The following is a 26,303-nucleotide window of genomic DNA, read 5'->3' on the forward strand; positions in this document are numbered from 1 at the left end:
TAAGGTCCACTTGACTTTGCATTCCAGGATGTCTGGCTCTAGGTGAGTGATCACACCATTGTGATTATCTGGGTCATGAAGATCTTTTTTGTATAGTTCTTCTGTGTATTCTTGCCACCTCTTCTTAATATCTTCTGCTTCTGTTAGGTCCAGACCATTTCTGTCCTTTATTGAGCCCATCTTTGCATGAAATGTTCCCTTGGTATCTCTAATTTTCTTGAAGAGATCTCTAGTCTTTCCCATTCTATTGTGTTCCTCTATTTCTTTGCACTGATCACTGAGGAAGGCTTTCTTATCTCTCCTTGCTAATATTCGGAACTCTGCATTCAAATGGGTATATCTTTCTTTTTCTCCTTTGCCTTGAGCTTCTCTTCTTTTCTAAGATATTTGTAAGGCCTCCTCAGACAGCCATCTTGCCTTTTGGCATTTCTTTTTCTTGGGGCTAAGAACTGGCTCATAATTATACAGGTCTGGGAAGACATCAGTAGGATACCTGATCATCATCATAAGGACTGGTATTTTGAGTAGAAAATGTGGGCACAGAAATACTTTAATGGGGGCACACAGAAACGCTACCTCAGACAGAAGTCAGTAAAGAGAAACGGACAAGGAATGAAGCAGCGGTAAGTAATAAATCAGGGAGATACAGCAGTCTGGTCGCACCCAGGGAGTGCTCTAACTAGCAGCCAACTCTGGGAATAGTGGCAGGATTTAGCCCTGTTACACTCGCAGTCTGGCCAGTGGGCTGCTGTTTATTCAGCCTGGTCTTTTGGGTAACCTCTACTTACAAAGGTGGAGCTCAGTGGGACAAGCCATTTTGAGTACATCTCTCCATCTGGTATTCATTTTCAAATCGTTGCATAACATTTACACGGAACGAGCCACACACGTTATAAATGGTAACAAGCAAACCCTCAAAGTCACCAAGACTTGGCTCGGCCTTCAGAAGTTCCCAGCTGAATGAATCACAGTCTCTGTGATCTAACATCTGGATGGCAATCTCGTTAAGGATCTTATCCCATGCACATTCATTGCTCTTTCTCACTTCACAAAATCTAGCTTTTGACACACAGGCCAAATCCAGGGGAGAATTTCAGAGTCTAAACTGACAATTTGTGTTTTCTTTCCAAGCACCTTGCATGATTCAGCCTTTTGTTTTTACTCAGCAAGAGAAAATTTGTTAACAAATTAGATATCTTTTATCACTGTAGTCCTAGTGTATCATGTATTGCTTGGGACATGTTGACAATAAACAGTTAAGGAAGAAATAAGGGAAAGCGGGGAAGTTGTTTATTTGACAGATTTCCAACTTAGTTATCTGTTCATATCTTTAATTCTCAGATTTCCAGTAGCATGAGTCAACTAGTTGCCCAGCAAACACCAAAAGTTTCACAGTATTTAAAGAAAGGAAATGGAGTAGTCTTATTTCAACTCGGTAAAACCAACAGTGTCAGACTTTATTTGGGGGGGGGGGGGGGGGCTCCAAAATCACTGCAGGTGGTGATTGCAGCCATGAAATTAAAAGACGCTTACTTCTTGGAAGAAAAGTTATGACCAACCTAGACAGCATATTGAAAAGCAGAGACATTACTTTGCCAACAACTGTCCGTCTAGTCAGGCTATGGTTTTTCCAGTGGTCATGTATGGATGTGAGAGTTGGACTGTGAAGAAGGCTGAGCACCAAAGAATTGATGCTTTTGAACTGTGGTGTTGGAGAAGACTCTTGAGAGTCTCTTGGACTGTGGGGAGATCCAACCAGTTCATTCTAAAGGAGATCAGTCCTAGGTGTTCTTTGGAAGGAATGATGCTGAAGCTGAAACTCCAGTACTTTGGCCACCTCATGCGAAGAGTTGACTCATTGGGAAAGACTCTGATGCTGGGAGGGATTGGGAGCAGGAGGAGAAGGGGATGACAGAGGATGAGATGGCTGGATGGCATCACGGACTCGATGGATGTTAGTCTGAGTGAACTCCAGGTGTTGGTGATGGACAGGGAGGGCTGGCCTGCTTTCATTCATGGGGTCGCAAAGAGTCGGACACGACTGAGCAACTGAACTGAACTGAACTGAACTGAACTGAACTGAAAACCAAGGGATAGCCACAGTATAAAGAGGAGTAGAACGCAAGTTCAAGGCTAAGGGTGCAGCTTCCCCAGTGGCTCGGTGGGTAAAGCGTCTGCCCGCAATGCAGGAGACCTGGGTTCAATCCCTGGGTCAGGAAGATCCCCTGGAGAAGGCAATGGCACCCCACTCCAGTACTCTTGCCTGGAAAATCCCATGGATGGAGGAGCCTGGTAGACTACAGTCCATGGGATCTCAAAGAGTCGGACAAGACTGAGTGACTTCACTTTCACTTTCACTTTCAAGGCTAAAGGTAATGAACTACAACTCCTTGTTTATGAATCCACAAGGGGAGAGATTTTAAATAGAAAGGACTTTTCATAACTGTCTTTCCAGCATACCTGTATGTTTCTGAGCAAATCTATCTGGGCATGAGAGTGGGATGTAAGCAACCATTTGTGATATTGTAAAGAATATTTCTGGGTCCCCACCTCTCCACTCTCTAGTGGACTTCTGGCTGCCCTCAAGCTCTTCATGGAGAGCTATTGATCATTTTCAATAAGTATCTATTGAGACTCAGGACTAAGTATCTATTGAGTCCTGCCCCAGGGCCACAGACACAGAATCCAGAACCAAGATCAGCTCAGAATTAAGCCCGTTTGGAGTCGTTGTCCCAAATCCCCTGACCATCACCAGCCCACCTTCCTGATGCCAAATTAAGCAAAAATGCCCAACCAGTAGTCACCCTACAGTGCCCTAACCAATCACCTAATGCCAACCTTCCAGCAGAAATTTTCTTTGTCATGAGGCTATAAAAATCGGCTACTAACCCATGGAAAGCACTGACTCTCCCTGCTGCATCAGGGTTCCCCGCTGTTCTTGCAATGCCCACATCATCTCTGGTGCTTGTTCCTAATAAGCTCACTCCCTTCTGAAATGCTCTGTGCGTGGAACTTGTTTTCCAACCTGTTCTTAGACTGTCTCCGCAACTAGAAAGCACCGATCATGGTGTGAACATTCAGTTCATGGTGTGAACTCACGGTGTGAGCAGGATCGTCAGCAGTCTGCCCCAAGGAGCTAACACCCTAGTGCAGGGTTCTGGGTTCTCCTAGGGCTTGGCTTGGCTTGCCCACCTGAGGGCTGGTTCTGCTGGCTGCCAGGACAGCGACTGTTCTCCCCTTCCTGTCCTGTTTGCCTTGGAGATGAGGGCTACCAACACCTACACCACCAGCTCTGCTGACAGCGCCTGGAAAGTGTGCTGCTGCTCTGCAGGAGCTGAGCAAACTGCCCCCAGGCTGGAGGCACGCCTGTCAAAATGGCAAAGGGCCTTGCCCAGGCTGCCATCATCTGAGGATGCTGGCACTACTGCTGTTCATATGGCCCCTTCCTCACTTTATTCTGTCTCAATTCAAAGGTCACCTTGTCATAGCAGCCCTTGCTGACAACCCTATTTAGAGGACTGTTTCTACCATTACTCTCTGGCTGTTTACAGAAGAGGGTGTAATTAGTATTTATGCCCAGACAACTAATATAAACGAAGGACCATCTCAGGCAAACAGAGATCTATGTTCATCCTCATCTGGTGACTGAGTGAAACAGTTTCAAGAGAGTGGAGTGGTAGAGATGAGAACTATACCTGTGAAGTTCAATCCCCAAACTCTTGCTCAAATGCTGAAAGAAAAATGACCTCTTTTTCCACCTCTTTCTGCTAGGCTTGTAGCTGCTAGAATTGTGAATATGACTGATAAATACTTTGCCATTAACTTGAGGTCAAGCAATGAAGGCAACAGAGAACACTCTATCAAGAGATGGAAATTCCTGATGGTAACATTGAGCACTTGGATCCAGACAAGCCTAAAGCTCATGTTAACTGGAACATCATGATATTTTCCCCATACCTGCTTTAAAAAACTTCAGTTCAGTTCAGTTACTCAGTTGTGTCCAACTCTCTGCAACTCCATGAATCACACCATGCCAGGCCTCCCTGTCCATCACCAACTCCCAGAGTTCACTCAAACTCATGTCCATCAAGTCAGTGATGCCATCCAGCCATCTCATCCTCTGTCGTCCTCTTCTCCTCCTGCCCCCAATCCCTCCCATCATCAGAGTCTTTTCAAATGAGTCAACTCTTCGCATGAGGTGGCCAAAGTACTGGAGTTTCAGCTTCAGCATCATTCCTTCCAAAGAACACCCAGGACTGATCTCCTTTAGGATGGACTGGTTGGATCTCCCCACAGTCCAAGGGACTCTCAAGAGTCTTCTCCGACACCACAGTTCAAAAGCATCAATTCTTCAGTGCTCAGCTTTCTTCACAGTCTGACTCACATCCATACGTGACCACTGGAAAAACCATAGCCTTGACTAGACAGACCTTTGTTGGCAAAGTTATGTCTCTGCTTTTTAATATGCTATCTAGGTTGATCATAACTTTCCCTCCAAGAAGTAAGTGTCTTTTAATTTCATGGCTGCAGTCACCATCTGCAGTGATTTTGGAGCCCCAAAGTATAAAGTCTGACACTGTTTCCACCTTAAAAAACTTAAATTAGTTTTCTCAAATTTACAATCCCCAAATAATCCAGATCAGTCTTTCCCTTATGTAAGTAGATCCTTGTGGACTATAATCCACCAGTGTCCTGGATACACCCAGACATGTCTGGGTGAGGGGTAACCTAGACAGCATATTAAAAAGCAGAGCCTTTACTTTGCCGACAAAGGGCTGTCTAGTCAAAGCTATGGTTTTTCCAGTGGTTATGTATGGATGTGAGAGTTGGACCATAAAGAAAACTGCACACTGAAGAATTGATGCTTTTGAACTGCGGTGTTGGAGAAGACTCTTGAGAGTCCCCTGGACTGCAAGGAGATCCAACCAGTCCATCCTAAAGGAAATCAGTCCTGAATACTCATTGGAAGGACTGATGCTGAAGCTGAAGCTCCAATACTTTGGCCCCTTGATGGACTGACTCAATGGATAAGACCCTGATGCTGGGAAAGATTGAAGGCAGGAGGAGAAGGGGATGACAGAGGATGAGATGGTTGGATGGCACCACCGACTCTATGGACATGAGTTTGAGCAAGCTCCGGGAGCTGGTGATGGACAGGGAGGCCTGGCATGCTGCAGGATCACAAAGAGTTGGACATGCTGAGCGACTGAACTAAACTGAACGGAAAGATAGATTAAACTCAGTCTGTTCTCCCTGCCACACAGGAAGGCTGTTCAAGTCAATGGCTTGCAGAGCATTCACTTGTACTAGCATTTCAACTGGTGACTAGGATCACATGGTGGATTTTTTATGTATTGACAATGCGTTGGTATTGATATCTGAGCAACCCGTAAAAATCAATCTGCAAGAAAAGCAATGCCGTGGCTACTTCTGTAGAAATTAGCTTTGCTTCTATGAAACACTGGGGTGGGGGGTCTTCTTGAAATCAATCCAACAACAAAATCTTTGCTTGGGGACTTCCCTGGTGGTCCAGTGGTCCACTGGTTAAGAATTCACCTGCCAATGTAGGGGGCATGGGTTCGATCCCTGGTCTGGGGATGAAGAACCCGCGCGCTGCAGGGCAGCTAAGCGCATGCGCTGTAACTGCGGACACCTGTGCACCTTGGGCCCACAGCTTGAGAGGACACCACAGCAAGAGGCCTGTGCGCCACACCTGGGGAGCAGCTCCCCTCGCCACCACCAGAGAAAGCCTGTGCGCCACAGTGAGGACCCAGGGCAGCCAGAAACAAACAGGTGAAAAACAAACTGAAGCAAAATGAAAAGCAAAGGTCTTGCCTGTACAAGTGCTGTCAGCAGAATGGCTGGACCATCCACCCAGAACCAAGCTGAGGGCCATCTCTGTAAAGGAAATGAGATGTTTTCAAATTCCACGCTAGCTGCTTTCTCTTCTCTTTTTTTCCCTAACCTTCCATCAAGCTCTTGTTTCCTTCCATCAGCAGGCAAGAAGAGAACTGGATTTTCACATAGCCTCTCAGGAGTTATCCTACTTAGAGTAAACTTATTTTAAATTTGGGGGAAAAAAAAACTCTGTAGCTAGAAGGATACAGATGAGAAGTTAGAAGTGAATAGGAAAAAAAAAAAAATGGCAAGGGCTGAAACCAGCCTGTGGGCTCTCTGTGGCAGAAGGAACATCCCACACAGGTGCCCTGACCGAGTGCCTCTTCAGAACACACATCCAGAGGCAGGACCAGAACTGAGCTGTGCCCGCAGAAGATTGAATGTGTCCATCCACCCAGCAAGTCTGGGTAAAGTTTCATTCTTGTTAGCAAAGCAATTAGTCCTCACGGTCACTGGAGCGTTGAAACAAGGCAGTTTGGGTGTCACTTGTCTTACTCCCCCATAGTAACCAAACGTGAAACCCATCCCAACTGAGACAGAACAAACCTCCTTAACTTTCAGTGACCACCTGCTTCCATTCTGGAGACAGGCTGAGGAGACAGAGCAACGTGGAGGTGGCATTTAATTTCAAGATCTCCCTGCCACTGCCACTCAGCATTGGCAGGCTCCTTTCAAACAGCACAAATGTTTCCTGAGCAACTACCAGGCACTAGCTGATTTCTGACACGTGACCTCATTGAAACCTCCCATGTAGGATTTGCACCAGCCTATCTTGAGGAGACACAGCGTATAAGGAACACGCGCATATGGTAGAAACACTGGCGATGGGTAAGAGGTGCAAATGGGTCCACCTGGAGCCAAGAACCAACATAGCCAATTCCCAATCCCAGGTCCACCACCGCCTTTGTGATGTGACCTCAGCAATACCGTCTGTCCTTCAGTTCCCCTTGAAATACAACGTGGAGCACTAAGATGATCAGAGAAGTGGTGTTCCTGCCCTAAAAGTAGCACTCTAATCTTCTTCATAGAAACGTGTTTCAAAAGACTCGGCCTGATAACCTTAGAGGAGGCATTTCACACTCAGACTTTGCCAGTGGGGGTGTGGAGGAGGATGTAAATTGGTCCCACCGCTCTCGCCATGGAGTTCAATGTTTCCAGATGGTACATTCAGTCAGAGTTCTTCTCAGCATCTTAAATGAAACCTATTGAGAAATGATAGTTCGTTTTAATAGTGTACACTCTCCACGGGGGGGACGAGCATATCAACGTGCTACCCCTGACATGCTGGTACTCCTCCGTATATCATGGCATGGGACCCGCCGTAACGTCCCCCAGTCAGACTTATACAAGGAAAAGACAGAGTCATTCTCTGTGGAGTACTGGTTTCCCTCCCCCCCTTGAACAGGGTTTCTCTTTCTTGGCCATGCTGACATTGGAGCTGGATAGTTCTTTATCGTGGGGGCTGTCTTGCTCACGGAAGGCTGTTTATTAGCATTCATGGCCTCTACCTGCTAGATTCCGTGGCAACCCCTCCCCCAGGTTGAACAACCAAAACCATCTCCAGACATTGCCAGCTGTTTCCTGGGAGTAAAATCACCCCCAAATTGAGAATCATTGCCTTAGCAGATGGATGAAAGTGACCTACAGAATGTCTGATGTATAAGGTCTAGAGGGCTGAGTGATCGTGTACGTAATTATCCACTTCACAGATGGAGAAATGCCAGAGAAACCTGGCGACTTGCTTCAGGTAGCACAGGTAACCAGCACAGCCAGCATTAGGAACCTGGTCTTATAACAACTCCCTGGTTACCTTATCTAGTTCTTGGGAGTGGTAAAAGAATTCTATTCCCCTCGACTAGGTCCTATTAAGAAATAGAAACTGGGCCTTTGTTGGTGGCTCAGCCAGTGAAAAATCCACCTGCCAGTGTTGGAGACAGAGATGTGGGTTTGTTCCCTGGGTCGAGAAGATCCCCTGGAGAAGGAAATGGCAACCCACTCCAGTATTCTTACCTGGAGAATCCCATGGACAGAGGAGCCTGGAGGGCTATAGTCCATGGGGTTGCAAAGAATAGGACATGACTGAACGACTAAAGAACAGTAATATTTTACCACAATTTAAAATGAAAATAAAGGGAAATAAAAAAGCAGGCTCCTGTTCTCAGAAACTGACTTTATTGGCATATCTCCTATAGTCTCATCAGGAGACAGAATTCAACTCAGATGGCTCCAAAGAAGGAGCTAAAATGAGGGACTGCGTCCCTAGCTGCGGACAGGGCTGTTGAGGCATGCAGAGGCCAGCGACAGCAGAGGGATGTGACTGCTCCAAGGGCTGGTGAGACAGAGGATGGGGACTGCGCTATTCAAGCTGGTGAGAGCTTGAGCCCAGCTCAAGATGATCAACGTCCACACCTGCTACTGCAAGAATGCGAGGACCGATGGCTTTGGGGCTGCCCTAAACCTGAGATTACGGCTTTCCTCAAGGCAGAAGCAAAGCGAAAGTGAAAGTACCTCCGCCATGGCTGACTCTTTGCGACCCCATGGACTATACAGTCCATGGAATTCTCCAGGCCAGAACACTGCAGTGGGTAGCCTTTCCCTCCTCCAGGGGATCCTCCCAATTCAGGGATGGAACCCAGGTCTCAGCAGAGTCTTTACCATCTGAGCCACCTGGGAAGCCCAAGAATACTGGAGTGGGTAACCTATGCCTTCTCCAGCGGATCTATCCGACCCAGGAATCGAACTGGGGTGTCCTGCATTGCAGGCGGATTCTTTACCAAGTGAGCTGTCAGAGAAGCAAGGAGACATGTGTAAATGTTGTTGGCTTCAACTTCTCCCCTTGACAAATGTCCAAAAAGAGCCGAGTTAAATAGATAACGTCCCCTTCACATGAGCCAAAGATCCCAGACAAGTTCTCTCGTGTTTCATCACCAGAGGCGGCCACTGTCTCATGACCTGTGCCGAGCAAGCCATCACAGGTGCCGTGACCTCCATAGTCTCAGGCGCTTCCCAGCCCAGCACATCGGGAGAGGGCTGGCTGCTTGCTTCGTCTCTCCCTCTCCAGAGGTTTAGGAGCCATTATCCTTCGTGACTTCAAGGTGAGATCTCAGCGTGCCATAAAAACTGCTCATTTTCCACTGTTTCTCACATAACAGGAAAATTTATTTCCCTTATAAAACAGGAATTGCAGGTGTAAATGCCACCTACACAGCTATTTCACTGCAGGGGCCACCCCTTGAAAAAGGAGTATCTTATCTGTGGGACAAGTCTTCTGTGGTTTAAACCAAGTTCAGAGAGAAACAGCCACAAATTTAGTTTCCTCTTTCTTTCTTCATTCTTTTTTATTCCGTCGTTAAATATGTTTTATATTTAAGTCAGCTGTTATGGAGCACGATGTTATTTTTTTCAGCTTTATTGAGTTATAATGCACAAATAAAATTGTACATACCCTTAAATGTACAGTTTGATGATTTGCTATATGTATACATTATGCAAGGATTCTCAGCATTTCAACATTTCATTAACACATCCATCACCTCACATATTTAACTTTGTGTGTATGAGGGAACACATAAGTTCCACTCTTTTAGCAAATTTTCATTTTACATTACAGTCTATAGTTAGAGTATCCATGCTAATACTTTGGATTCTCAGAACTTATTCTTTTTTTTTTTTTTTTTTTAGTTTGTGTTTTTTCATTTTTACGATGCGTTGGTTTCTGCCGTACGGCAATGCAAATCATCCATAGTCAGCCATACATCCCTGCCTCTAGGGCCGCCCTCCTCTCCCCCCATATGACTTAGCAACCTTGCTACCGGGCATGCGCCCCGAGAAAGCCACAACCCTAAAAGACACATGTACCCGGATGTTCATTGCAGCGCTATTTACAATGGCCAGGACATGGAAGCAATCTAGATGTCCATCAACAGACGAGCACTCCGAGAACTTGCTGCCTTAAGGGAAAGCCTGGTCCCTTTTACCAACCCCCGCCACTGCTCCCACTCCCAGCCGCAGCTCCACCATCCCACTCTTTGTCACTTTATGTCAGACTTCATATTAGGGTCCATGTGTAACAGTATTTGTCTTTGTCTGGCTTATTTCACTTAGCATAATACTTTCCAGGTTCACCCACGTTGCTGCCCAAAACAAAATCTACTGGCACACACACTACCTTGTGTAACACAGGGAACTAGCTGGAATCTGCCCGTGCACCACGGGGAGCTCTGCCCGGCGAGCTGCCGTGACCTGGGGAGGTGATGGTGGGGTGGGCGGGAGGCCCCCGAGGGAGGGGACACATGGGGTGGGCGGGAGGCCCCCGAGGGAGGGGACACATGTACACACATGACTGCATCACGGTGTCGTACAGCAGAAACCAGCACAGTGTTGTAAAGCGACTATATTCCAGTTTAAAAAGCTGAATACTATTCCCTTGTGTATTATCCATTCATTTGTTAACAGAGCCTTAGGTGGCTCCTAAACCTTTGTGAATAGTGCTGTAATGAACGTGGGACTGCTGCTATCTCTTTGAAACAGTGACTTTTATTCTCTCTGGATACAGGCCAGGAATGGGATTGATAGATCACATATTTGTTCTATTTTTAATTTATTGAGGGATTTCCATCCGGTTTTCCAAAATGGTTGTACCAGTTTACCTTCTTACTATCAGGGTACGAGGATTCCGTCTTTCTTCACATCTTCCCCAGAATGCGTTATTGCCTGTCTTTTTGATGATAGCATTCTAGCAGGTGAAAAGTGACATCTCACTGTGGTTTTGGTTTGCAGTTCTCTGGTGGTTAGCGACGTCTTGGACCTTTTCTTATACTTGTCGGTTGTCCGTACGACTTCTCTAGAAATATGTCCAGTCAGTTCTTTGCCCATTTTTAAATTGGATTGTTGATGTTTGTGGGTGTTGTGTTTTGGGGTTTTTTTCTCTTCTTTTGCTGTTGAGTTCCTTCTGTATTCTGGGCACCGGTTTCTTACCAGATACGTGCTTTGCAAACATTATGTTCCATTCCATAGGTTCCCTTTTCATTTTGCGGATGGCTTTCTTCGCTGTGCAGAGCTTTTTAGTTTGAGGTAGTCCCATCTCTTCATTTTTGCTTTTGTTGCCTTTGCTTTTGGTGTCATTTCCAAAAAATCACCGAGAAAGGACACAGCAAGAGGGAACCTTTGGCAGGCTGCACAGAGAGGCCTCGGGAGACCCCGACCCTGCCCACACTGTGGTCTCAGGCTCGTGACCCCCAGCATATACGCTCCATTTTGGCTGTTGTTGCTACAGTCCATTTTAGGGCTTTCTTCTTGAATGCCACCCAACAACTTCCACTAGCATCTCACCGGCCAGTGCCACATGACCACCTGTTGAGACAGAGGCTGAGAAGTGAATATTTTACCGAGGTGCTGGGCTGCTTACCCCTCCAACAGAGTTGAGAAGGTGAGGTGGAAAGGAGACTGGATTTGGAGCAGGAGGATCAAATGCAGGGCAGAGAGCAAGCGTTCATCCAGGATGCCTTATGAGTTGGTTACAGGGGTGGGACACAAACTGCATCCTGAGACAAGGGTGGAGGGAAGGAAAATTTATGTAGAGGGGTCCTCAGAGCCAGGACAGAAAGTCAGAGACCATGAATCCTGCAGGAGCCAGTGAGGTCAGGGCTGAGGACATGTGGGCAGGTGAGGCGAGGTGCTAGAAGGTCAGCAAGAACACACAAGCTGGGGGTGAGCTGGGGGTGTATTGGTTGGCTAGGGTGCTCATAATAAACTCGGAGAGGCTTAAACAACAGAAATGCATCTTTTCACAGTTTTGGACGCTAGGAGCTTGAGATCAAGCTGTCAGCAGGGATGGTTTCCTCTGAGGCTTCTCTCCTGGGCTTATAGGCGGTCTTCTCCCTGTCTTCTCATGTGATCTTTCCTCTGTGTGAGTCTGTGTCCTAATCACCGCTTCTTATAGGAGTGTGTGTGCTTGTCACTCAGTCATGTCTGATCTTTGTGACTGCTGGACTGTAGCCTGCCCGGCTCCTCTGTCCATGAGATTTCTCAGTCTAGAATATTGGAATGGGTTGCCATTTCCTCCTGCAGGGGATCTTTCCAACCCAGCCATCAAACCCACATCTCTGATGTCTCCTGCATTGGAGTTTTGACCACTGCACCACCTGGGAAGCCCACAATGATACCAAACACCGTCTTAATTCTGGGTAGTGATTCCCACCTGGCTTCCAGGACTGTCTCCCTAATAAGCCAATTCAGGGTCTTAATTCTGCCCTTTTCCAGACTTCAGATGATGTTTAATAGCTTGCAATCGTTGCTTTCCCCCTTTCCACTCAGGTTTCAGTTGGGCATTTGTGTACAGGCAGCCCTACCTCTTTTAGTGGGAGTGAGAGAATTCTGGGATTGTCAAGCTCAGATTTGGTGCTAAATTAATTCATCAAGTTTTTCATCGTTGTTAAATGGACAACATGGCTCCACAAAAGGATAATTGCATTCTCAATCTCTGTACAGTGTAGTATAATAGCAGTTATCCTCGTGTGACAATTTAAATTTAAATTAATTAAAATTCATAAAATTAAAATTCAGTTCTTCAGTCACAGTAGCCACGTTGTCAGCCACACGTGGTTAGTAGTTACCATGTTGAACAAGCAAACATGGAATATTTCCAGTTTTGTAAAAAATTTTACCAGTTAGCTCTTAAGGAATCACTGATTCAGTTGTTGCATTTCTGCCCTTTGATCGTAAAACATGTTTTTCCCCTGTGGTCCTCCCACCACACTCACGAAGTTGGTCTAATAATGAAAGATCTCTGGCTACAAGGCTTGCTTCATTTGCATTAGTGTTTTGGATGCTCTTATCAAGTTGATTCACAAAATAATACCCCTGCCGGGTTTTTGACTGGTGTCTTTATTATTTCACCAATACGATTTGCTTGCGTGGTTAACAGAACTTAATGTTTAAGCTTTGTTCTATATCCAGCTGCTTGCCTCTTCTTGACATTCATCCATTTCAGTTCATTTCAGTCGCTCAGTCGTGTCTGACTCTTTGCGACCCCATGCACTACAGCACGCCAGGCCTCCCTGTCCATCACCAGCTCCCGGAGCTTGTTCAAGCTCATGTCCATCGAGTTGGTGATGCCATCCAACCATCTTATCCTCTGTCATCCCCTTCTCCCGACTCCGATCTTTCCCAGCATCGGGGTCTTTTCAAATGAGTCAGTCCTTTGCATCTGGTGGCCAAAGTATTGAAGCTTCAATTTCAGCAACAGTCCTTCCAATGAATATTCAGGACTGATTTCCTTTAGGACTGACTGGTTTGATCTCCCTGCAGTCCAAGGGACTCTCAAGAATCTTCTCCAACACCACAGTTCAAAAGCATCTATTCTTCGCAGCTTTCTTTACGGTCCAACTCTCACGTCCATACTATGACTACTGGAAAAACCGTAGCTTTAACTAGTTGGACCACTTTTCCTATATTCAGCAGGCACTCGTGGAGGGTGTGTACCCCATGCTTAAGGAGTGTGATGTTCAGACAACCTAACGTGATGTTGAGGATCTGGACTCCAGTGTCCTCTGTCTGGTTCCGTCACTTTCCTGCCTGGTCTCTCACATTCTCATCTGTAAGGTAAGAATAATAACATAGACCTCATGGGGTTGTGAAACTTAAATCAGCACCTGCTGTAGAGCACAGGGAACTCTACTAAATGCTCCGTGGTGGCCTGAATGGGAAGGAAATCCAAACAGAGGGGCTACATGTATACCTAGAGCTGATTCACTTCCCTGTACAGCACGAACTAATACAACAATGTAAAGCAACTGTGCCCCAACAAAAAATAATGCAACAAGATAGAAAGTGAAATGAGCTAACACGCGCAGTTCCTAACACAAAGGTTATCATACACTAAACAGTCAAAAACGTTATTTTAATAATCAGCCTATTTATGTTCAGTATCATTACTAAGGGTGGTATTTAGGGTCCAAAAACATGAAAGAATTCCTTTCTGCATTTATTCTCAGCGTCGTCTTTTCTTTTCTGGCCAATCATTCTGCAGAGGAAGTGAAACGGCAGGACCAGGGCTGTGGTTGTGTGAAGATGCAGCTTCTTGCTTGGATAACCAGTGTGACAGTTTCTGCCACGTGGTGAAACTTCCTGTTCTTTGCTTCACTGCTTTTCCTCCATAGCTAAAGACTAGGAGTAAGCTGAATAGCAGCGCACAAGCAAGTAAGTAATTAGATTCAGACAACTCTTGCTCTTCTTTTATGAAAGAACAGAGCCTGTTTTAGGACACCAATCTGAGATAGAAGTAATTGAATTTACGTTGCTCCCTCTGTCTCATCCCTTTCTTTTTAAAACGGCTTTCCTTTAGCAAGAATCAAATTGGTGATGAAAAGCAACATCCCCTTTATCATCTGGAAGCACTATGGATCTCATCCAAACTCTTTCAAGAATTCCAAGCACATGAAGGACCAGCTTCTTGCTGAAGTCTGTACTCATATGTGGCTGGAAATCAGAGCTGGTGGAGTGGGTTCACAATGAAGGAATCCCAGTGCACTCAGGGGCTTCCCAGGTGGCTCAGTGGGAAAGAATCTGCCTGCCAGCGCAGGAGATCCAAGAGATTTGGGTTCCATCCCTGAGTCAGGAAGATCCCCTGGAGGAGGAAATGGCAACCCACTCTGGTATTCTTGCCTGGAAAATTCCATGGACAGAGGAGCCTGGCAGACGGTAGTCCATGGAGTCATGGACGGTTGACCACGATGGCTGTGCTCGCATGCACACAGTGGGCTCAGGGGGCCATCTCTCTCCACCTGTTCATGCCTTCACCCCCGGTAGTGCAGCTTCTGCTCCACCCATCCTGATGAAATTACTCTTTGGACCTTCCCAGGAATACTACAGTTTGACTTCTCTGTTACAGTCACCGTTGCTAACCAACTTGAAAATTCATCTTCTGAATTCACAGCTTTGTTTCTGCTCCTGGCCTTTAGAACTTTCTAGATTGGGTTACAAAGGGATGTTGTCCTGTTAAAATTTAATAGTATTTCAGATACAAGATGTTGATAGTAGGCTAGTCACGTTTTTGGTTGCTGTAAAGCTAAGGAGGTTCCCTAAAGCAATGGATTACACAATAAGGACAATGAGGAGTCAGAAGATTGGAACAATAAACCAATTGCAAAATCTTCATCTTCCCTGCCTCCAAAACAAGGTCCACATTAAGGGTGGGGAAAAGAGAAGTGGGTAAAAGCAAAGTAAGACGGTAGTGTGTTTAATGAGGAAAATTATGTGAGTGAAACTGGGGGTTTGCTAAGAGACGTTTGGGATATAGAACAAGGGAGTCTAACTCTTCTCATCAGTTGAGATAATGATTGATTCAGTGGCTGGGAAGCAGCCAGTAAATCAGTGGAGTGCGTGCCTGGCACGTGCATCCGATGCCAGGCAGTTCTCTCTTTCCTCACTGGCCAGACCAGAGCCACAGCTCCACGGACCCGTCCTGGGCGAGCACTTTGAGATGGACAGTGGCGGAACTTCCCTCGCCATCAGTGAGGAAGGGTCAAGACTGCCCTTTCCAATGCAGGGCGTGCAGGTTTGCTCCCTGGTTGGGGAAGGAAGATCCCACATACTTGGTGGCCAAAAAGCCAAAGCATAAAAAAAAAAAAAAAACCAGCAGCAATATTCAATAAAGACTTTAAAAATGGCCCACGTTAAAAATAAATAAATAAAAAAGATGGATGGGCAAGCAGAGGTCTCAGAGGGAAGCAGCAGGATGGAGAGGATCAGGAAACCCGTGGCGTGGAACGTGTGGGGCGTGCCATCTGTCTGTCCTCACGCCTCCCAGGGCTGTCAGAGGGCCGGGTTTAGTTCCTCCCCAGAGTGGGAAGGCCTGCTGCCCACCTGGAGGGGTCAGGCTGGAACAGAGGCACCACTAAGCCGTCAGACAAAGGTTAAAATGAACAGCCTGTGGACTGGCTTCCACCTCTGGCATGTCTGGATCTTTGATATTTTCAAGGAGTTTAGACCATAAGTTCCACGAAAGCAGAGCCTGTAACTGTCTCTGAGCTGGCTGTGTCTGTGCCCGCATCTAACGTGGCGCCTGGCACATAGTAAGCACTTGTGTACCGGTGTGTTCAGTTGAACTGAAGGCTATTCCTCCCCATAAATATGTGTGTTCCTATGCTGAAGCCCTGGAGCCCCCGAGCTTCTCTCTGAGTGCTCCCTCTTTCCGATATTTTGTTCACTGACGATTTCAACCTTCACTTCCGCACGGGGAAACTGCCTCCAGGATGGACTCTTCCTGCCAAGCCCATATTTCCAATTCCAGGCTGGAACTTCTAACTGGAAAGAAGTCTTTCAACTGCAAAATCACTAAGCCCAAGCCCCCTACCGCACCCCACCCCATCTTACCTTCCAGACCAGCCTTCCCTCCAATTTCTCTGTTTCAGTGGTTTGACAACCACTTCTTCAGTCTCCCGGCTTCTCGATGATCACGCATAAGCTGGCACTTGGGATTCTGAACGTGAGATGAACAGGATAGGTTGTGATCAGCCAAAAAAATAAAGCATTAACCCAAGCTGGTCAGAGAGGCTTATAAAGACTGGATGTACAGCCCGGTGTATATAACCCCACAGGGGAGGGAGAAGTCAGTTTGGGTCAAATGCAAATTTCTATGTCCATTTAATGAATACATGCATGGTTATCACCTTCTCCTCATCAATAACAAAGAAGTGAGATGAAGGCATGCCAGCTCGCTCCATCCAGTGTGGGTTTTTACCCCCCAGTCACTGAGACATTCTTAAATGTCAGTTCAGTCACTGCTGTTGAAGTGACTAGTCCATCCGGGCACCTAAATGGACTAGATGATTAATAACTACATGTTGCATAGATGGAAATAAATTTATTTTCAGGGAGAGTGAAGTAATGTTGCTGCTGCTGTTGTTGACTCTTTATGACCCATGAACTATAGCCCACCAGGCTCCCTGTCCATGGGAATTTTCAGGCAAGAAGACTGGAGTGGGCTGTCATTTCCTTCTCCAGAGGATCTTCCTGACCTGGGGATTGAACCTGTGTCTCTTATGTCTCCTGCATTGACAGGTGGGTTCTTTACCACTAGCACCACCTGGGAAGCCCATTTAAAAGGATATTAAGCCTCAATTAGCTTATCTATCATTTTCAACCTACAGTGTCAGACAAGCCCTCCAGCCCAGTACCTTCATCGGTCCAGAGAGGCCATTGGGTGAGATGCTCCTGAGGTCCTCTCCCTACCTCTCCTACCTACCTATCTAGGAATTCTCGATTCCTGCCCTGCTCCTGCTTCTGCACAACAACCCTCCAAACTCCTGCAGGCAGCCCCCGGATCTCCCCTTAGCTTCTTTACCAGCTTTTTCCAGCTCCTTGGCACCTCTGAGAGTTTCGCAAAGCACTCTCTTCACAACATAGTCACAAAATATCTGGTCGGAGTCAGTTTGAGGGGGAGGCGGCTCACGAGGCTCCAGGGGAAGCAGATGCTGCCTCCCGCTTTGGGACACATCCGTACCACCTCGTGCACGAGGGAGTCCCCAGGAGGAGCTCCAGGGAGCCTTAGCAGAGAGGACGCTCTGGCTCAAAGAAAGGAGGTGCACCCATGGCTTCAAAGAGGGGAGATGAGCATCTTGCTACGACATCCCTGGGAGCCTTACCTGAGCAGCCCCTTTGGCAGAATGGCTTTAGGGAGTATTCCCCACCTAAAACGTCACACATTGTTTGATGGTGCTGTTAGCTGCTCAGTCATGTAGCCCACCAGGCTCCTCTGTCCCTGGGGTTCTCCAGGCAAGAATACTGAAGTTGGTTGCCATTTCCTCCTCCAGGGGATCTTCCCGAGCCAGGGATCGAAACTGTGTCTCCTGTATTGGCAGGGGGATTCTTTACCACTGAGCCTTCAGAGAAGCCCTCAGAATGTCAATTACACAGCCTATAATTACACGGCCATGGCTTCATTCCTTGGCTCCTAAAGACTGTTTTCTTCAATTTTTTGAGGGATCTTTAAAAATAAAAAGATGTCCCTTAAGGGATCTGGCTGTACGCCAGCATCAGTGAACTCCTTTATCACCAGGGAGTCTCTCTTTTAGGAGTTAGCCAGTGCTCAGCTTGGCAGTACTGCATCTGTGTTCAGCTGTACATTGAGGACAGTTATCTGCTGTAGATGTGTCCTGTTGCCATGAAAGATCACATTTCCTTATTTTCCAGTCGCTTAAGGAAAAGGGCAACACCCAGCGACCAGTGGTTTGTAAACCTGTTCAACTGGTGTAGACTCTCTGGTCCAGACGATCTCATCAGATGCTCTGTGCAGTCAGGGACCATGTGTCCACTCCTCTGCGTTCTAAACACCACCAATCTGCTGATACATGTTTATTAAGTAGGATCAATATATGAACCTGGATTCCACTGTTTCTGTATCTTAGCCAGGGGTAAAATTCAGCATGGTCTGTGCGCCTCTTAGTAATTAGCTTAACATTTGTGGTGTGCTCAGTCGTGTCCAACTGACCCTATGGACTGCAGCCAGCCAGGCTCTGCTAACCATGGGATTTTTCCAGCACGAATACTGGAGTGGGTCACCATTTCCTCCTCCAGGGCACCTTCCCAATCCAGGGATTGAACATGAGTCTCCTGCATTGGCAGGCAGATCCTTTACCGCTGAGCCACTTGGGAAGCCTAATTTAATATTCATTTGCCCACAATATACCAACTGCTAGCACTGGAGAGCTCGAGCAGTGAAGACAAGTAGCAGGCAATCACAGCCCTGCGTGGCGCATGCTGCGTTGGGACGGCACGTGCAGGGCACCCAGTACCTCAGCACCATCACTGCCACTCTGATCCTGAGTGTTCATTCTGACTGACCTAGCTGGTGGGGAGGGGGCAGCTGGCCTGCGAGCCAACAGGAGCAATGAGCGCACACTTTGAGCACTAGACTTAAAGCTACACAACCCTGCCTGGACGACTCAGACTGTAAAGAATTTGCCTACAATGCAGGAGACCCAGGTTCAATCCCTGGGCTGGGAAGATCCGTTGGAGACATGAACAGCTACCCACTCTAGTATTCTTCCCTGGAAAATCCCATGGACAGAGGAGCCTGGCGGCTACAGTCCACCAGGTGGCAAAGAATCAGACACGACTGAGCGACTTGCACTCACTCACTCAGTCCTGCCCTCCTGCCTTCTGATTGCCCCTCTGCCCTCCAAGTCACGGGGCCCCTCTCTGTCTTCTTTCCCCTGACACTGCTGGCCTCCTCACCAGGCCTTTCCGGCTTGTCCTCCACCGTCATCCCAGCTCCTCCTGCCCAGCAGCCATGCATGCCCATCCAGCATCTCTTTTCCTCTGGGCTTGTTTCAGGAGCCCGGAACTTCTTGGCAGGCTCACGTTCCAGTTGGAGGGAGACCATGTGGTTCAGAGAAGGAGCCCTGGGCAGTGGTGGGGGGCGGGTGAGATCTGAATCACAGCCCCACCTATCAGAGCTGTGGGAACTCGGGCAATTCACTCATTGTCTTCAGCCAGAAAATGAGGATAATAGTGTCTGTCTCAAAAGGGACAGAATAAGATGATGGTGCGAAAGCATCGTGTAAACAGGAAAAATGTTACCCAGATATAAGGGCCCCCACGTGGCCCTTTCGAGGACCTGAAGGAAGAGAAGCTCCGCACTGGTGCAGCAGTCCTATTTCAATTCTGCTCATCAAATGACTGAAAGATTTTGAAACTGGAAAGCTCCCATCACCTATTAAACATCTCCAGGGGAATGTTCCACAGACACCCCTTGCATCTTTCTAGCTCGCTTTTGCTTGTTCCTCAAGACACGACCGAAGCACTAGCCAACCTCTTGGAAGCATGTCCAATATTCCCCCTCACTTCTCTGAGGTTCAAGGTTGAATTCCTTGTTCCTCTTGGTGTGTTGATGACACCAGGAAACAGCCTGCACTCGAGGCTGACTTTCAGGTCTGTTCCCCTCTACAAATCCCTTGATGGTGGAGGCCACACCTTTTATTTCCAGACCTCCAGTACACAGTAAGTCCTTGGTGAACATTTCTTGAACAAATGAATGAATGGAATTCCGACCTCACCTCTAACATGAACATTTTCTGCTTTCTTTGAGTGGCCTGTCAACACAATACAACCATAATAATTCCATTCGCCAGTGGGATTGTGCATTCTGTTGCTAGATGCTGACATGATGATGGTACAATACAATAAGATGCAGAGAAGGATCCCAGGCACCTGTGGTTCCCCTCACATTCTCCTTTATTGCAATATTCCTTTATTACTCCCTTGGAGTCTGTGTTCAGAGATGCTGTCAAATGGATGGCATAAAAAAACTCATAAATGAATAGGCAACATGATGCCTTAAAGAACCCATTTCAGGAACTTCCCTGGTGGTCCTGGTTAAGACTCCACGCTCCCAATGCAGGGGGCCCTGGGTTCAATCCCTAGTCAGGGAACTATATCCCACATGCTACAGCTAAAGATCCCTAGTTTCACAACAAAGACCTGGAGCAGCCCAATAAATAAATAAATATTTTAAAAAATTTTGGAATGGCTGGAGGGTCATGACCTTACAGGATATAACGTAATGATTAAATCCTTTGACTTCAAGTTCAATAGACCCAGGCTCAAATCTCTGTTCTGCTTCTCATTAACTATGTGATACTGTTCTTACTGTTCATGGGGTTCTCAAGGCAACAATACTGAAGTGGTTTGCCAGTCCCTTCTCCAGTGGACCACGGTTTGTCAATTCTCTGCCACGACGGCTCACAGTTTCATTGAGTTAGACGAGGCGTCAGTAGTTGCCAAATATCCTACTGGAGAAGAGTGGGGAAATAACTCCAGAAAAATTAAAAGATGGAGCCAGAGCAAAACCAGCTGTGCGTGGGACTGGCGATAGAAGCGAGGGCCGATGCTGTGAAGAGCAATACTGCGTAGGAACCTGGAATGTCAGGCCCATGAATCAAGGCGAATTGGAAGTGGTCAAACGGGAGAGGGCGAGAGTGAACATCGACATTTTAGAAATCAGTGAACTAAGATGGACTGGAATGGGTGAATTTAATTCAGATGACCATTATATCTACTACTGTGGACAAGAATCCCTCAGAAGAAATGGAGTAGCCATCATAGTCAAAAAAAGAGTCTGAAGTGCAGTACTTGGATGCAATCTCAAAAATGACAGAATGATCTCTGTTCATTTCCAAGGCAAACCATTCAATATCACAGTAATCCAAGTCTATGCTCTGACCAGTAATGCTGAAGAAGCTGAAGTTGAATGGTTCTATGAAGACCTACAAGACCTTCTAGAACTAACACCAAAAAAAGATGTCCTTTTCATTATAGGGGACTGGAATGCAAAAGTAGGAAGTCAAGAAACACCTGGAGTAACAGGTAAATTTGGCCTTGGAGTACAAAATGAAGCAGGTCAAAGGCTAACAGAGTTTTGCCAAGAGAATTCACTGGTCATAGCAAACACCTGCTTCCAACAATACAAGAGAAAACTCTACATATGGACGTCACCAGATGTGCAATGCCAAAATCAGATTGATTATATTCTTTGCAGCCAAAGATGGAGAAACTCTATACAGTCCGCAAAATCAAGACCGGGAGTTGACTGTGGCTCAGATCATGAACTCCATATTGCCAAATTCAGACTTAAATTGAAGAAACTAGGAAAAACCACTAGACCATTCAGGTATGTTCCATTCAATTCAGTTCAGTCACTCAGTTGTGTCCGACTCTTTGTGACCCCATGGACCACTGCATGCCAGGCCTCCCTGTCCATCACCAACTTCCGGAGTTTACCCAAACTCATGTCCATTGAGTCAGTGATGACATCCAACCATCTCATCCTCTGTCATCCCCTTTTCCTCCTGCCTTCAATCTTTCCCAGCATCAGGGTCTTTTTAAAAGAGTCAGCTCTTCGCATGAGGTAGCCAAAGTACTGGAGTTTCAGCCTCAACATCAGTCCAGACTTAAATCCATCATGATTACACAGTGGAAGTGATAAATAGATTCAAGGGATTAGATTTGATGGACAGAGTGCCGGAAGAAGTATGGACAGAAGTTCGTGACATTGTACAGGAGGCAGTGATCAAGACCATCCCCAAGAAAAAGAAACACAAAAAGGCAAAATGGTTGTCTGAGGAGGCCTTACAAATAGCTGAGAAAAGAAGAGAAACTCAACGCAAAGGAGAAAAGGAAAGATATACCCATTTGAATGCAGAGTTCCAAAAAATAGCAAGGAGAGATAAGAAAGCCTTCCTCAGCGATCAATGCAAAGAAATAGAGGAAAACAATAGAATGGGAAAGACTAGAGATTTCTTCAAGAAAATCAGACATACCAAGGGAACATTTCATGCAAAGATGGGCTCGATAAAGGACAGAAATGGTATGGACCTAACAGAAGCAGAAGATATTAAGAAGAGGTGGCAAGAATACACAGAACTGTACAAAAAATATCTTCATAACCAAGATAATCACGATGGTGTGATCACTCATCTAGAGCCAGACATCCTGGAATCTGAAGTCAAGTGGGCCTTAGGAAGCATCACTACGAACAAAGCTAGTGGAGGTGATGGAATTCCAGTTGAGCTATTTCAAATCCTCAAAGATGATTCTGTGAAAGTGCTGCACTCAATATGCCAGCAAATTTGGAAAACTCAGCAGTGGCCACAGGACTGGAAAAGGTCAGTTTTCATTCCAATCCCAAAGAAAGGCAATGCCAAAGAATGTTAAAACTACCACACAATTGCACTCATCTCACACACTAGCAAAGTAATGCTCAAAATTCTCCAAGCCAGGCTTCAACAGTACTTGAACTGTGAACTTCCAGATGTTCAAGCTGGATTTAGAAAAGGCAGAGGAACCAGAGATCAAATTGATAACATCTGCTGGATCATCAAAAAAGCAAGAGAATTCCAAAAGAACATCCTCTTTTACTTTATTGACTATGTCAAAGCCTTTGACTGTGTGGATCACAACAAACTGTGGCAATCTTAAACAGATGGGAATACCAGACCACCTGACCCGCCTCCTGAGAAATCTGTATGCAGATCAGGAAGCAACAGCTAGAACTGGACATGGAACAACAGACTGTTCCAAACAGGAAAAGGAGTACATCAAGGCTGTGTATTGTCACCCTGCTTATTTTGCTTACATGCAGAGTACATCACGAGGAATGCTGGACTGGATGAAGCACGAGCTGAAATCAAGATTCCCAGGAGAAATATCAATAACCTCAGATATGCAAATGACACCACACTTACGGCAGAAAGCAAAGAACTAAAGAACGTTTCATGAAAGTGAAAGAGGAGAGTGAAAAAGTTGGCTTAAAACTCAACATTTAGAAAACTAAGATCCTGGCATCTGGTCCCATCACTTCATGGGAAATAGATGAGGAAACAGTAGAAACAGTGTGAGACTTTATTTTTTGGGGCTCCAAAATTACTGCAGATGGTGACTGCAACCATGAAATTAAAAGATGCTTGCTTCTTGGAAGAAAAGCTATGACCAACATAGATGGCATATTAAAAAGCAGAGACAGTACTTTGTCAACAAAGATCCGTCTAGTCAAAGCTATGGTTTTTCCAGTAGTCATGTATGGATCTAAGAGTTGGACTGTGAAGAAAGCTGAGCACCGAAGAATTGATGCTTTTGAACTGTAGTGTTGGAGAAGACTCTTGAGAGGCCCTTGGACTGCAAGGAGATCCAACCAGTCAATCCTAAAGGAAATCAGTCCTGAATATTCATGGGAAAGACTGATGCTGAAGCTGAAACTCCAACAGTTTGGCTACCTGATGCAAAGAACTGACTGACTGGAAAAGACCCGGGTGCTGGGAAAGATTGAAGGAGGAGAAGGGGTCGACAGAGGATCAGATGGCATCACCAACTCAATGGACATGAGTTTGGGTGGGCTCTGGGAGCTGGTGATGGACAGGGAGGCCTGGTGTGCTGCAGTCCATGGGGTTTCAAAGAGTTGGACATGACTGAGCAACTGAATTGAACTGAACTGAACTGAACTCTGTGTTATCAGGTGATTTTCTTAAACTTGCTGGGCTTTATTTTCCTCATCTTTGTAAGCCTTGTGCTCCTCACAATTTTGTTCTGAAGGTTAGACGAGGCACATACAGCAATTAGCACAGTCCTGAGCAACTAGGAAATCTCAATCCCCACCAGTTCTGCTTCGTGGTATTCATAAAATTCATCACTGGGCTTCCCTGGTGGCTCAGCTGGTAAAGAATCTGCCTGCAAGGCAGGAGACCCCAGTTCAATTCCTGGGTTGGGAAGATCCCCTGGAAAAGGAATAGGGCACCCACTCCAGTATTCTTGGGCTTCCCTGGTAGCTCAGCTGGTAAAGAATCTGCCTGCAAGGCAGGAGACCTGGGTTCCATCCCTGGGTTCAGAAGATCCCCTGGAAAAGGGAACCCACACCAGTGTTCTGGCCTGGAGAATGCCGTGGTCTGTAGAGTCCATGGGGTCACAAACAGCTGGACACGACTGAGTGACTTCGTTTATCACTTATCACATATTCATCACTAGGAGGTATCCCTTCCCCCTTTTCGGCACTTTCGTCAATCTCTCCCATTCTAAAGGTCCTACAGGCAGTGCACTCTGCAAAGTACCCTTTAGTATCTCCTTTAGCGTCTCCAATAATATTGTGGATTGTGTCAGTTTATGGATGGAGAGAGCTGCAAAAAATACCAAAATGCTTTACCCCTCATCAAACCAAGTGTTTCTTCAAGTATTCAATCACATCAGTGTCTTATGAACAAAATGATTTCAAACACTTACTCTTATCCTCTCCTTGGTGTCTAGCCACCTGGCTGGTGCCCCTTGCCCTCCCTGCAGCGGAACCATATTCCACCTTCCAGGTAGTTGCTTTGCATATTTCTTGCCTTTCTGATCAGGCTTGTTTCCATGGAAACGGGAGAATTTGCTCCCTTCTCCTGACTTCCTCCCACTGCAGGATGTGTGGGTCAGCAGAACAAAGCCTGTTCCGCTTTGTCTTGGTGAGATTAGGCAGCGGGACTGCGCTGCGTCTCCAAAGCTAAGTCGCTCTCCTCTCTCTGTCTCCAAAACAAGCCTGTTTGTAGCTGAGGCCCCGTTATGGTCTCGCAACACAGCCATAAAGCCACTGTATACCCTGGAGTGCTCAGAAACGTGCGGTGAGTTAATGAATGAGCAGATGAATAAACAATTAAGAAAGCCAACTGAGGGACCTGAATGAACCATGAGCTGCACTGACACTTCACATCCGGGAAGAAATCCCTTAGACTTTCCCGGGAAAGCCCTCTTTTATTCTTTCTATAAAAGATACAGAGCTGTTCTTCATGCTGTAACGTGAAGATGAGTTGGAGGAGGAGGAGGAGGAGAAAGAGGGATTTAGGCAATTACAAATTTTATGCAGTTCCATGTGTATATTGTTTTACAAATTGTCAAGTATCTTCTTGTTCATTTAATCCTCAGTATATTTTTATTAAACAACTACCTTCTGTGGCTATACATTGAATAGACACAGTTATTGCTCTTTCTTCGTAATAATCCTGAAAAGTACAAAGGGCATAGAATTGAACTTTGCCCACGTAATGATCAGCAACTGAATCTTGCTCAGAATTGGGCAGTGGGGGATTTGGGACTTCAGTCCAAGGTGGTGCTCTCTGTCTGTACCAACCTATCTCCTTTATACTCTGATGAGATCAAGCAGATCAGCATCACAGCATTCAAGCTACTTGTGAGCCGTAATAAATGGCCCCCTTCATAAAATATATATATACTGGGCAAAAGGCTTTATGCATATTCAGGAACTCAACGTATATGAACATTACTTTCCTAATATAGTTTATGCCCAGAATCTCAGAAAGGGAGATTAGATGACCTTCATAATCCATATCTAGACGGTCAAGAATTAACAGCACTAACCGCCAGGATGTAGTAAATGCTATACCAAGCTCTTTTTAGCTATCACATAATTAAGCAAACTAATTTCAATGCTAACATTTGGATTTGAACTGTGAACCCTGATCAAATTAAAAAGCAATGCTTTGCCAAATCTTTAATGGCAAATACTGTTTACTGCACCAAAACCAGAAGCTAAATTCCAAGGAACCACAAGTGAACCATTTCAAATGTGGGCTACACTGGAAAATATTGGGCTTGAAAATCAAAGTAACGTCTAGAAGTAAATGTCAATCATTCCCACATCTTTTTCATTTTAGCCTCTGCAGTTAATTGCCCAGGCATTCAACGGAAGGGGGAAGGTCCTGCTCTCATGCTAATAAAGACTTGCCAACATGGCAGCCAAGTTCACTGAAGCCAGCACAATTGAGCTTGTCATTTGGAAACCAATAGTATGGATTGGGGAGGAAAAACAGAAGTGTAGAAAGCACAAACTCTCCCTATTAAGCGGGAGCCGGTTTGCAAAGGACAGC

Source organism: Capra hircus, chromosome 23 (genome assembly GCF_001704415.2).
Source record: "Capra hircus breed San Clemente chromosome 23, ASM170441v1, whole genome shotgun sequence".
Lineage (NCBI taxonomy): Eukaryota > Metazoa > Chordata > Mammalia > Artiodactyla > Bovidae > Capra > Capra hircus.